The 11,923-nt window shown below is 40.8% G+C and overlaps 1 pseudogene; it reads right to left on the bottom strand.

Annotated features, from left to right (window-relative positions):
• Window positions 1-3,146: 3,146 nt before the first annotated feature.
• LOC102814837 lies at window positions 3,147-3,978 on the bottom strand (annotated as a pseudogene).
• Between the last annotated feature and the right edge of the window lie 7,945 nt (window positions 3,979-11,923).

Raw genomic sequence — 11,923 nt, forward strand, 5'->3', positions numbered from 1 at the left:
GGCTGCTAACCTCAAGGTCAGCAGTTCGAAACTACCAGCGGTTCCGCAGGAGAAAGATGAGGCGTTCTGCTCCCATAAAGATTTACAGCCTTGGAAACCCTGTTCCGACTATGAGTCGGAACTGACTCCATGGTACTTAACAACAACAACAAGGTACTCTGCAAGCTGACCTTGGCTTGCTGTTCCAGGTACATCTCAAATCATTTCTGAACTTGAATCATGCGATTTGTTAAACAGGACAACTTTTCAGAATATACCCTGCACTTCCTTACATCCAAGTTTTTTTTTCATGCAGTTCAGTCTCCTGGTAAATTTGTAAGCTCCCCGAGAACAAAAACTTGTTGTGTATACTGTAGTAGTGCCCCAACACCCAGAATGATACCTGGCATGTGGTAGCTACTCAGTAAATATTTACTGACTGAGTAAAAACTTAAGAGAGTCTTATCCATTTAAAAAACTGTTCTCAAACATTATTATTACCTCTCTCAGGAACTTGCCCCAATCCTCTTAATATTTTTGTTTAAACTTAGATTCCTAACTGTGAGCGAACCCTCTTTTTCTTCTGTCTGTGCAGACTTTGTATGATGTGGTTGCTATGAGGTTAATATAGTGAGTAATCAACAAACATTTTTGAGTTTTATTCTGTGCAGGTATCATATCAACTACGAACTTGACAAATTAGGCAATAAAACGATGTTCTCTTAATGAATTTGCAATTGTGTGTGGGGGGACGTGCAGGTCAATACAATTTTAATATTGCAGTGATTGGAGCCAGACTGGGATCTTGTAGAAGCCCAGCCTGCTGAAAGGGGATAAGTTAGAGAGAGAAGGGATAGATAGCAAAAGAGAAACAATCCTAGGCATTCACAAGTAGAGAACAGCGTAACAGGTGTATAGGGCTGGAGTGCTGGTGTGGTGCGTAGGATAAGCACTAGTCTGCTAACTACAAGGTTGGCAGTTCCAATCCACCAGCTGCTCCTTGGAAACCCTATACAGGGTTGCTGTGAATTGGAACTTACTCGAAGGCACTTAACAACAAGGATTGGAATGTAGAGTGCATAAAGGGGAGTGGTGAGAAATTAAACAAGTAAATGAAAGGACTTGTACTATTGTAATTGAAGAGATTGTGATATAAGGTACCATTATCAGTTCTGTAGTGGGGAGAGGAAAAGCTTGGATTATTGATTCCCTGGTGACCTTGTGTTTCAAACCGACTTTGCAGTCCAGTGTTTTATCCCACAGTGTCACACCTGGACTCCTAAGAACTATATAACTGTCTCGGGCTGCGAACCACAAGGTCAGCAGTTCGAAACTACCAGCTGTTCCGCGGGAGACAGGTGAGGCAGTCTGCTCCTGTAAAGATTGACAGCCTCAGAAACCCTGTGCAGGGTCACTATGAGTCGGAACCGACTCCACGGCACATAACAACAACAACATAGAATCTACATTCCATCATCTTACTAATTTGAGGCAACCACTTCAAATTCTTGTTTCTTTTGGTATTTATTTACCTCTGTGTTTCTGAATATGCATAGACTATGAATATGCATAAGGAGCTCTGATAGCATAATGGTTACAAATGAGGCTGCAAACCTTAAGGTCAGCAGTTTGAAACTACCAGCTGTTCCGCGGGAGAAAGATGAGACTTTCTGCTCCCGTAAAGATGGATAGCCTTGGTAATCCTGTACAGGGTTGCTATGAGTCAGAACCAACTCCATGGCACATAACCACCAACCACCACTATGAATATGCATATGGACTCCTTGTGTGGTGGCCTTGAACCACCAACCTTGCAATTAGCAGTCCAGTGCTTATCCTCAGTGCCACAGGAGGACTCCATCTATTGACTGCAGTGCCTACTCTGTCACATGATGTCGTTTAAAGTAAAAAATTGACTTGACAGCACCTAACAACAACTGACTGTTTTAGAATAAAATTTAGTTCTCTTAAAACTCCCTTCCTTTCTGCCATTTACTCAGTGAGGTTGTATCATAATTTTTGCTTAAATTCTTACTCAGTATTAACATTATTATAAATGTGTATTCATGATTTAATCATAGTATTATTATGATTTTGTTTTCCTTTCCTATTTTTGTATAATTTTTAATTTTTTCTGGAGTTGATAAATGTCTCATTTAAAACTTTCTGGTTTTCCTTTTAAGCCCTTCTTCTAATTCTGTCATACCTTTTGATGGTCTCACATACAATTTCTGCATGGCTTAAACCCATTAAGTATTTGATCAGTTTCCCCCCTTGGAGATATTCCTCCTGAAGCCTCTTGTACTCCTGCTCTGCTCTAGACTTGGGACTTTCTGGCTTGCTTGTAGGTTGTTGCTCGTCACCTTCATCCTGGGAATTCTATTTATATTTTTCTTGTGTTAGAACAGCTATTACTTGGAGTTCATGTCTTTTTCTTTCCTGGTCCCTCGTTTTGGTGGAGCATATCATGAAGTAACTTGCCTGAAAAGTTGCTTGGGATTTAAAATTTTTGGTATTTATAAAGTCCTTACACTTGACTATGCAAGCAATTCTAGTTTGAAATAAAGTTTTTTCTCCAGAATTTGGAGGCATTATCCCAGTCTCTTTTAGTTTCTAATGTTGCTGGTAAGAAGTCTGATGCCATGTATTATATCTCACAGCTCTATGGGTGAGGCACTTGGGCAGACTGAGTGTGGTAATTCTTTTGCCACACATGGTGATTAATTGGAATCATTTGGTGTAGTATTCAGCAAGTTACTGGACTTTTATAGAGGGTCCAAGATGGCTTTGTTCCCATGTTTGGCACCTTGCTGGAATTATCCAGAAAACTAGACTCAGCTGTACCTCTCTTCCTTTCTGTGTCATCTCTTCTTGGGAACTTTTTACATGGGGACACAAAAAAAACCAAGGTGGGCATTGCTAGTCTTAATGTCTAGACCTGGAGTTGGCATGACATTACTTCTACCGTACTCCATTTTTTCAAGGCCAGTTCTGAGTCAAGAGAAGAGAAAATATACCCTACCTATCAAAGGATGGAGGGTCAGAGAATTAGCAGTCATTTGTAATGTGGCATAGCACTCTTCCGTGTGCTTTCCATCTTCATATATTGTATTGTATTTTTTTTTTTCAGGCTTAATTCACTTTTATTTCTCTTTTATCGAAGCCTCTTATGTGGTTGCCACGGCTGGAGCCTGGGTCCTCTGCACGGAGACTCTGGTGTGGGTCATCACAAGGTGATCAGTGAACTTTTAGTAAGGAGACTTTGTGAACACAGTCTCTTTCCAGAGGTCAGGGGTGAGATAGCTGTAGGTCTTGGAGATGGCATCAAAGGTGGCCTTGGCATAGTTGCCCAGGGTGGCAGTGCAGCCCCTTGCCGAGGTGTAACAATCATCAATACCAGCCATCAGCAGCAGTTTCTTGGGCACAGGGGCTGAGACAATGCCAGTGCCTCTGGGCGCAGGGATGAGATGCAACAGGACAGAGCCACAGCGGCCGGTCACCTTGCAAGGAACTGTGTGGGGTTTGCCAGTTTTGTTCCCCCAGTAACCTCGCCGCACAGGGACGATGGATAGCTTGGCCAAGATGATAGCCCCGCGAATGGCTGTGGCCACCTCCTTGGAACACTTGACGCCTAGGCCGACATGACCATTGTAGTCCCCAATGGCGACAAATGCCTTGAACCAGGTCTGCTGGCCAGCGTGCATCTGTTTCTGCACAGACATGACCTTCAAAACCTTGTCCTTGGGTGACATTCCCAGGAAGAAGTCAATGATTTCAGACTCCTTGATTGGCAGGGAGAAAAGGTAAATCTCCAGGGACTTGATCTTCATGTCCTTGAGCAGACAACCCAGCAGGCCCAGGTTGCGGCCTCTGCCACGGCCCCTACTACGGCCGCGACCCAGGACTGCAGACCACTGCCGAAGCCTCCACGGAAGCCACCGTGGGCTCCCGCCCCCTGGTCCCAGGGCCTCTGGGCCCTCCCGCTGCACCGGAGTCATCCGCTATTTGGTGTTTTCTTGGAAAATAAGCGATTGTATTTTATTTTGAGGTACATTTTTAATTGTTTTTTATGCTTCTGGGTTTGGGATGATTTTCAAGATGAAGAAAGAGTAGAACAGCCTTTTCTTTGCCATCGCTAGAAATCTTGGTAGTTTTGAAGGCATCAGGAGGTGATGGGGATGTTAGAGCAGGAACATTGCATTTGTCACCTTCTACAACAAAACCTAGTACTGGGAATACAGTCAAGCACATGTACAGATTACTGTGCAAGGTGTGCTTTGGCAAATCAGCAAATACTAGTTGAGTTATTGTGAATTTATCTGCTTAGGTTTACCTACTGTACTGAAAATAAATCAAGGAAATGAAAAATCAAGGAGAGAACAGAGGACTGTAGACTTGTGTAAATAGAAAGGCTGTGAACAAGTAGGCAGGAGGCTGACTTTCAAAATGTGCCCTTCAGTTGTTTAAACGATTATATATTCCTGCGTGTTTTGTGTACATTTTAGAAAAAAGGAGTAAAGGCAAATACTGTTAACTGACGGTGCATGGAGGAGATTGTAATCATTGTAATGAAACAAAATACAATTGGTTGAGTATAAAACCAGTGTTCTTCCATATAAACTATCACTCAATTCACAATAAAAACTTTAAAAAAAAAAACAAAGTCTGCCTTCAGCTAAAAGAAAGCACAGTAGCTTAAAGGAAATTAAGAACAACTTTTATACAAAATTTGTTTTTTATTTTTAGAAGAACCATAGCATTTGGTTATGTAAAACTGACTCTTAATCATGGGAGATAATAAGGAATCCTTCTAGTGTGTACTTTTTAGAGTTGTCAACTGTCTATCTGAGCTTTCATTTCTCTAATACATTTTGTGCTATTACTTCTAGTTTCATATGCTGCTTGGCACCAGCAGAAGGCAAACAGCCCAAAAAGGGGGTGTGGTGAAGAAAAGATGAGATGGAATCAAGCCAACAAGAGAGGGAGACAGATGGGCTGTGGGAGATGACCCTGCCCCCATGTTGTTTTTGTTCTGGCTCCTAGTGATCATATGGGAATTAACAGTCAAGAAATGGAGCTCCTTTGATGAAAAAGATAGTTTGATCTTGGACTCTGTAAAATTATACATTTACAACACTAAAACATGATAGATTTTTTTTTCTTTTGGCAATTTAAAATTTATTTTATGCTTGATATAGTTCAAAGAATATTTATTTGAGATATAACTTAACATTTATTTACATTTTGCTTGACAATATATAATCTGAGAGAAGTGTTATGTTCTTTCTTACCTTTTTTTATACGAGTTTTACAGTGAGTAAAATTTCGGGGCATTCAAGTATTGGGTTTGTTGTTGTTAAGTGCTGTCAAGTTGGTTCCGACCCATTGTGACCTGTAGAGGGTTTCCAAGGAGCAGCTGGTGAGTTTGAATTGCTGACCTTGTGATTCAAACCGATTTTACTCTCCAGCACATTAACCCACAGTGCCATACCCATGATGGTTATATCTCAAAATTGTTGGAAATTGTCCACTAGATTTTCATAGTTTAGTAGGGTGATTTTATGTGAGCTATTTCAAAATTAGTAGAGAGTAGTGTTGGCTAGAGAAATTAATCTTCTTAATGTTGCTGTGTGACATGAAATCAGTTCCAGCTCATAGTGACCCTGTATAGGGTTTCTGAGGCCATAAATCTTTATGGGAGCAGAAGGCCTGATCTGTCTCCTGCCAAGTACTGATGGGTCTGAACTGCTGCTTTTGCAATTGTACAACATGCTACACCAGTAGGACTCCTCAGTGTACATATAGTATGATAAAACTTCTCTCTGGTTTTGCTTACATTTGACTTCTCTGTCAAGTTAATTCTGTTACAGTTCAGAACAGAGAAGAAATGCTCCATAGAATTTCCAAGGCTATAAATCTTTATGGCAGCATACTACTACATCTTTCTCCTATGTTGTGGCTGGTGGGTTCCAAGTACTGACCTCTCAGCAAATGAGCGCTTTAACTACTGTACCACAAGGGCATAGTAGTGTGTGTGTATGTATATGTATATGTGTGTGTGTGTATGTATATGTAGGGGTTGTGTGTATGCATGTATATGTATATAGGGGTGTGTGTGTATATAGGGTATATGGTGTGTTTATATGTCTATAGGGGTGTGTGTATGTATGCATGTATATATGTATAGGTGTGTATATGTATATAGGGGTGTGTGTATTTTCTTAAGTGACCTCATTAAGTGCCTTAAAGATCATACAAATAGTGGAACTTAATCCATGCTAAGCTATTAAAATAAATTCTGAATTGAACACACATTAACATAGTTTTTCATATTGCTTTTTCTTTTATTGTGGCTGACCACAACCATGACTCAGGTCACTATGGATATGTTGTTGTTGTCAGGTACCATCGAGTCGGAACCAACTCATAGCGACCCCATGTACAGCAGAACGCAACAATGTCCGATCCTGGGCCAATCTCACTACCGCTGCCACACTTGGCACCATCAATGATGCCACCTGGACAATCCATCTCGCTGGGGGTCTTCCTCTTTTTCTCTGATTCTCCACCTTACCCAGCATGACATCGTTCTCCAGCGACTGTTCCGTCCTGACAACATATCCAAAGTATGAGAGACGAAGCTTAGCCATCCTGGCCTCCAAGGAGCACTCTGGCTGCACCTCTTCCAAAACAGATCTATTGGTTCTTTTGGCAGTCCATGGCACTTTCAGTATTCTCCTCCAACACCACAACTCAAAGGCATCAATTCTTCTACGATCTTCCTTATTCACTGTCCAGCTTTCTTATCCATATGAGGCTACTGAAAATACCATGGCTTGGGTCAGTCACACCTTAGTCCTCAAGCTGACATCTCTGCACTTCAATACTTTAAAAAGTTCCTGTGCAGCAGATTTGCCCAATGCAATACGTCATCTGATCTCTTGACTGGATATAGATGTTCCTTTCTTTAATCTATTTAAAAAGCATGTATGTTAAGGAGCTCTGGTAGCGTAGTGGTTACGAATCGGGCTGTGAACTGTAAGGTCAGCAGTTCGAAACTACCAGAGGTTCTGTGGGAGAAAGATGAGGCGTTCTGCTCCCATAAAGATTTACAGCTTCGGAAACCCTGTGCAGGGTCGCTATGAGTCGGAACCGACTCCACGGCACTTAACAACAACAACAATGTTAAGGAATAGCACTTTGTTAACTTCTTCGTTTTCTGTTCATCCTTTGTGTTACAATTGGGTTGGCTTTATTTGAGGGGACTGTCTTAGTTTTTTGTTGTCAGGTGCCATTGAGTTGGTTCCAACTCATAGTGACCTTATGCACAACAGAATGAAACACTACCATCCTCACAGTCCTTGAGCCCATTGCTGCTGCCACTGTATGAATTCTTCTCTTTGTGGGTATTCCTCTTTTCCACTGACCTTCCACTTTACCAAGCATCATGTACTTCTCCAGAGACAGATAGATCCCTCCTGAAAATATGGATCTCTTTCAGTCAGTTGGCAAGATAGCTGTCTTTCAGATTTCTTGGCATAGATGAGAGAGTGCCTCCAGTGCAGCATCAGTTTGTTGAAAGATTTCAATTTGTATTCCATGAGTTCCTGGAGCCTTGTTCTTTGTCACTGCCTTCACTTTACCTTAGATTTCTTCCTTCAGTACTAATGGCTTTTTATCATATGCTACCTATTGAAATAGTTGAAGACCAATCATTTCTTTTTTATATATTACTCTGTGTATTTCTTCCATCTTCTTTTGATGCTTTCTGAATCTTTCAGTATTTTGCCCATCTTGTTTTGGTGCTGTCAAGTCAGTTCTGACTCATAGTGACCTTAGGTACAGCAGAATGAAACTCTGTGTGGTCTTGTACCAACCTTACAATAATTGCTAGACTTGAGCCCATTTCTGTAGCCACTGTACCAGTTCACCTCACTGGAGATATTCTTCTTTTTCGCTGTCCTCCTCTTTACCTAGTGTGATGTCCTTCTCCAGAGTCTGGTCCCTCCAGATAATATGTCTGAAATATGAGAGACAAAGTCTGGCCATCCTGACTTCTAAGGAGCATTCTGGTTGTACTACTCCCATCATGGTTTGGTCATTCTTCTGGTAGGCCATGGTACTTTTAAGATTCTCCTTCAACACCATAACTCAAATGTATCAATTCTTCTATGGTCTTCTTTATTTCTTGTCCAAACCCAGAATCTAAAGCAACATGCAAGCTACCACAATACGGCAGACTGAAAATTTTTGGATTTTGCCCATAGAATTTAATACTGAAAGTTGAAGCTTGAATTTTTTTCTTCAGCTATTTCAGCTTGAGTAATGCTGAGCATTAGGAGCTCTGCTAGCGTAGTGGTTATGAATTGGGCTGCTAACCTCAGGGTTATCAGTTCGAAACTACCAGCTGTTTCGCAGGAGAAAGATGAGGCTTTCTGTTGCCATAAAGATTTACAGCCTCAGAGACCCTGTACTAAGTTGCTATGAGTTGGAACCAACTCCGTGGCACATAACAAACAACAATGCTGTGCATATTCTTCCCTTTTGGTTTTCTAACTCCATGTCTTTGCCCATTTCTTAAGATATTTGACTTTTGTCTTCTTGTGGTGGTGCCCTTTGAATTTTCTGTTCAACTCTTATTTCCTCAGTTCTTCCATTTGCTGTAGCATCTCTTCACTCGAGAACAAATTTAAGAGTCTTTTCTGACATCCATTTTAATCTGTTCCTGTGTGATGTTCTTGATGTCACCACACAACTCTCTTTTGGTCTTTGGTCACTAGTGTCCAATGCATCAAATCTATTCTTGTGATGATCTCTAAATTCAGTTGGGATATATACAAGGTCATATTTTGGTTCCCGGGGACTTGTTTTAGCTTTCTTTAGCTACAGCCTGAGCTTGCGTATGAGCAACTGATGGTCCGTTCCACAGTCTGCCCCTGGCCTTGTTCTGGCTGCTGATCTGGGCTTTTCAACCGTGTCTTCCCACAGATGTGTTGTTGTTGCTTAGTGCCATTTAGTTAGTTCCCACCCATAGTGACCCTGTATAGGGTTTCCAAGGAGCATCTGGTGAGCTTGAACCACCAACCTTGCAGTTCATATGGCTTTGCAGTCTAATGCATTAACCCACGGCACCACACCAGGACTCCTCCCACAGATATAGTCAATTTGATATCTGTGTATTCCATCTGGTGAATTTCCATGTGTATAATTGTCGTTTATGTTGTTTAAAGCAGGTCTTTCCAATGAAGAAATCACTGGTTTAGCAAAATTCTATCATGCAATTTCCAGCATTGTTTCTATTATCAGTGTCATGTTTTTCAACTACTGAGCCTTCATCTTTGTCTCCCACCTTTACATTCCAATCACCAGTAATTATTAATATATCTTGATTGCTGGTTTAATCAATTTTAAACTGCAGAAGTTAGTAGAATGCTTCACTTTCATTATCACTGACTTTAGTGTTTGGAGTGTGAATTTGAATAATGGTGTTAACTTGTCTTCCTTGTATAGGGGTATGTATAGTATCGTTTCACAGACAACATTATACTTCAAGATAGGTCTTAAAGTATTCTTTCTGATGATGAATGTGATGTCATTCATCTTCAATTTGTTGTTTCCGGTATAATAAGCCATATGATTGTTAGGTTCACATGGTTATTTACGAGTCCATTTCCATCCACTAATGTCTTAGCTGGAGTTCTGGTGTGGTGCTGTGGGTTAATATACTGGAATGCAAAGTCGGTTTGAACTGCGAAGTTGGTAGTTCAAGCTCACTAGCCACTTGTCAGAAACCCTGTACAGGGTCACTATGAGTCGGAACTGACTTGACAGCACTTAACAACAACATCTTACTTGGTCGTGGTTATGTGCCGTGGAGTGGGTTCCGACTCATAACAACCCTGTACAGGGTTTCCGAGGCTGTAAATCTTTACGGGACAAAAAGGTCTCATCTTTCTCCCACAGAACAGCTGGTAGTTTCGAACTGCTGAACTTGATGTTCACAGCCCAATTCGTAACCACTATGTGCAGTGTTTCGTTCTCTGTGCATAAAGTTTCTATGAGTCGGTACAAACTCGATGGCACCTAACAACAACAACAGTGTTACCAGAGCACCTTATCTCGGTTACTTAGTGCTGTTATAACAGAAATGCCACAGTGGATGGCTTTGACAAACTAGTTTGTTATATAACAGGAATTCATATTCTCAAAACAACTTCAAGGGAAGGCTGTAGGCTTTCTTTGGGAGAAGGCCTTCAATCTCCTTGTCATTCAATCTTCCCTGAACCTAGGAGTTTCTCAGTACAGGGATCACTGGTACAAAGAATGTGTTCTGCTGCTGGCACTTTGTTAGGTTAGTAGGTTCCTCTTATCTCTGCTCACTCGTTTAACCTTTTTCATATCTCAGTCAAGATTGATTTATGATAAAATGTAATCTGGTAGGTGATATTTTGCCTGACTAACATAACCACCAGTATTCTTGATTTGTTAACATCATAAAGGTTAGGATATACAACATACAGGAAAATTAGAGCACAAAGTGGTTTACTATTACATAATACTGAGAATCATGACCAGGTTTACACATATTTTGGGGGACACCATTCAATCTACAAATGGGCCATTCTCTTTAACATTTTTTAAAAAAATAAAACAAACCCCACAAATAAACTTATAGAATTGTGGTGTCAGTAGTGTGCCATCAATTCAGTTTCATTGCATAGCGACCCTGTATAGGATTTCCACAACCACTCATCTGTCAGTTTGTCATACTGTGGTGCCTTGTGTGTTGCTGTGATTCTGGAAATTATGCCACGGGTATTTTAAATACCAGCAGGGTCACCCATGGTGGACCAATTACAGCTGAACTTCCAGACCAAGACAGTTTAGGAAGGAGAGACGAACTACTTCTGGATATTTAGTCAGTGAAAATCATAAGACTAACAGTGGAACACTGTCGGCACCAGAATATTGTCCTATACAGTGTTGGAAGATGAGTCCCCTCAAGTAGGAAGGTGGTCAAAATATGACTGGAGAAGAGCTGCCTCCTCAAAGTAGAGTTGACAGTGATGACGTGAATGGAGTAAAGCCTTTGAGACCTTCATTTGTTGATGGGGCACAACTCAAACTGAGAAGAAACTGCTGTAAACATCCATTAATAATCAGAACATGGAATGTGCAAAGTATGAATCTAGGAAAATTGGAGACTGTCAAAAATGAAATGAAACACATAAACATCAAAATCTTAGGAATTAGTGAGATGAAGTGGTCTGGCATTAGCCATTTTGAAATTGAAAATCACATGGTTTACTATGCTGGGAATGACAAATTGAGGAGGAATGGCATCGCATCAAATTTGTTCCATCTGTCTTGAAGTTCATTGTTGTCTGTGATAGGATAATATCCATAATGGCCTACAAGGAAGACCATTTAATACCAGTACTAATCAAATTTATGCACCAACATCACTAAAGCCAGTGATGATGAAATTGAAGCATTCCACTAACTTCTTCAGTCTGAAATTGATCAAACATGCAATCAAGATGTATTGGTAATTATTGGTGACTGGAATGCAAAGGTTGGAAACAAAAGAAGGATCAATAGTTGGGAAATATGACATTGATGAAAGAAACAGTGCTGGAGATTGCATGATAGAATTTTGCTAGACCAGTGACTTCATTGCAAAGACCTGTTTTAAAACAACATAAATGACAATTATATACATGGATCTCAACAGATGGAATACTCAGTAATCAAATTGACTACATCTGTGGGAAGACACCGTTGAAAAGCCCCAGATCAGCAGCCAGAACAAGGCCAGGGGTAGACTGGAACAGACCATCAGTTGCTCATATGCCAGTTCAGGCAGAAGCTGAAGAAAATTAAAACAAGTACACGAGAGCCAAAATATGACCTTGTATATATCCCAACTGAATTTAGAGATCAT

The sequence above is a fragment of the Chrysochloris asiatica genome, unplaced genomic scaffold (genome assembly GCF_000296735.1).
Source record: "Chrysochloris asiatica unplaced genomic scaffold, ChrAsi1.0 scaffold00076, whole genome shotgun sequence".
Classification (NCBI taxonomy): Eukaryota; Metazoa; Chordata; class Mammalia; order Afrosoricida; family Chrysochloridae; genus Chrysochloris; species Chrysochloris asiatica.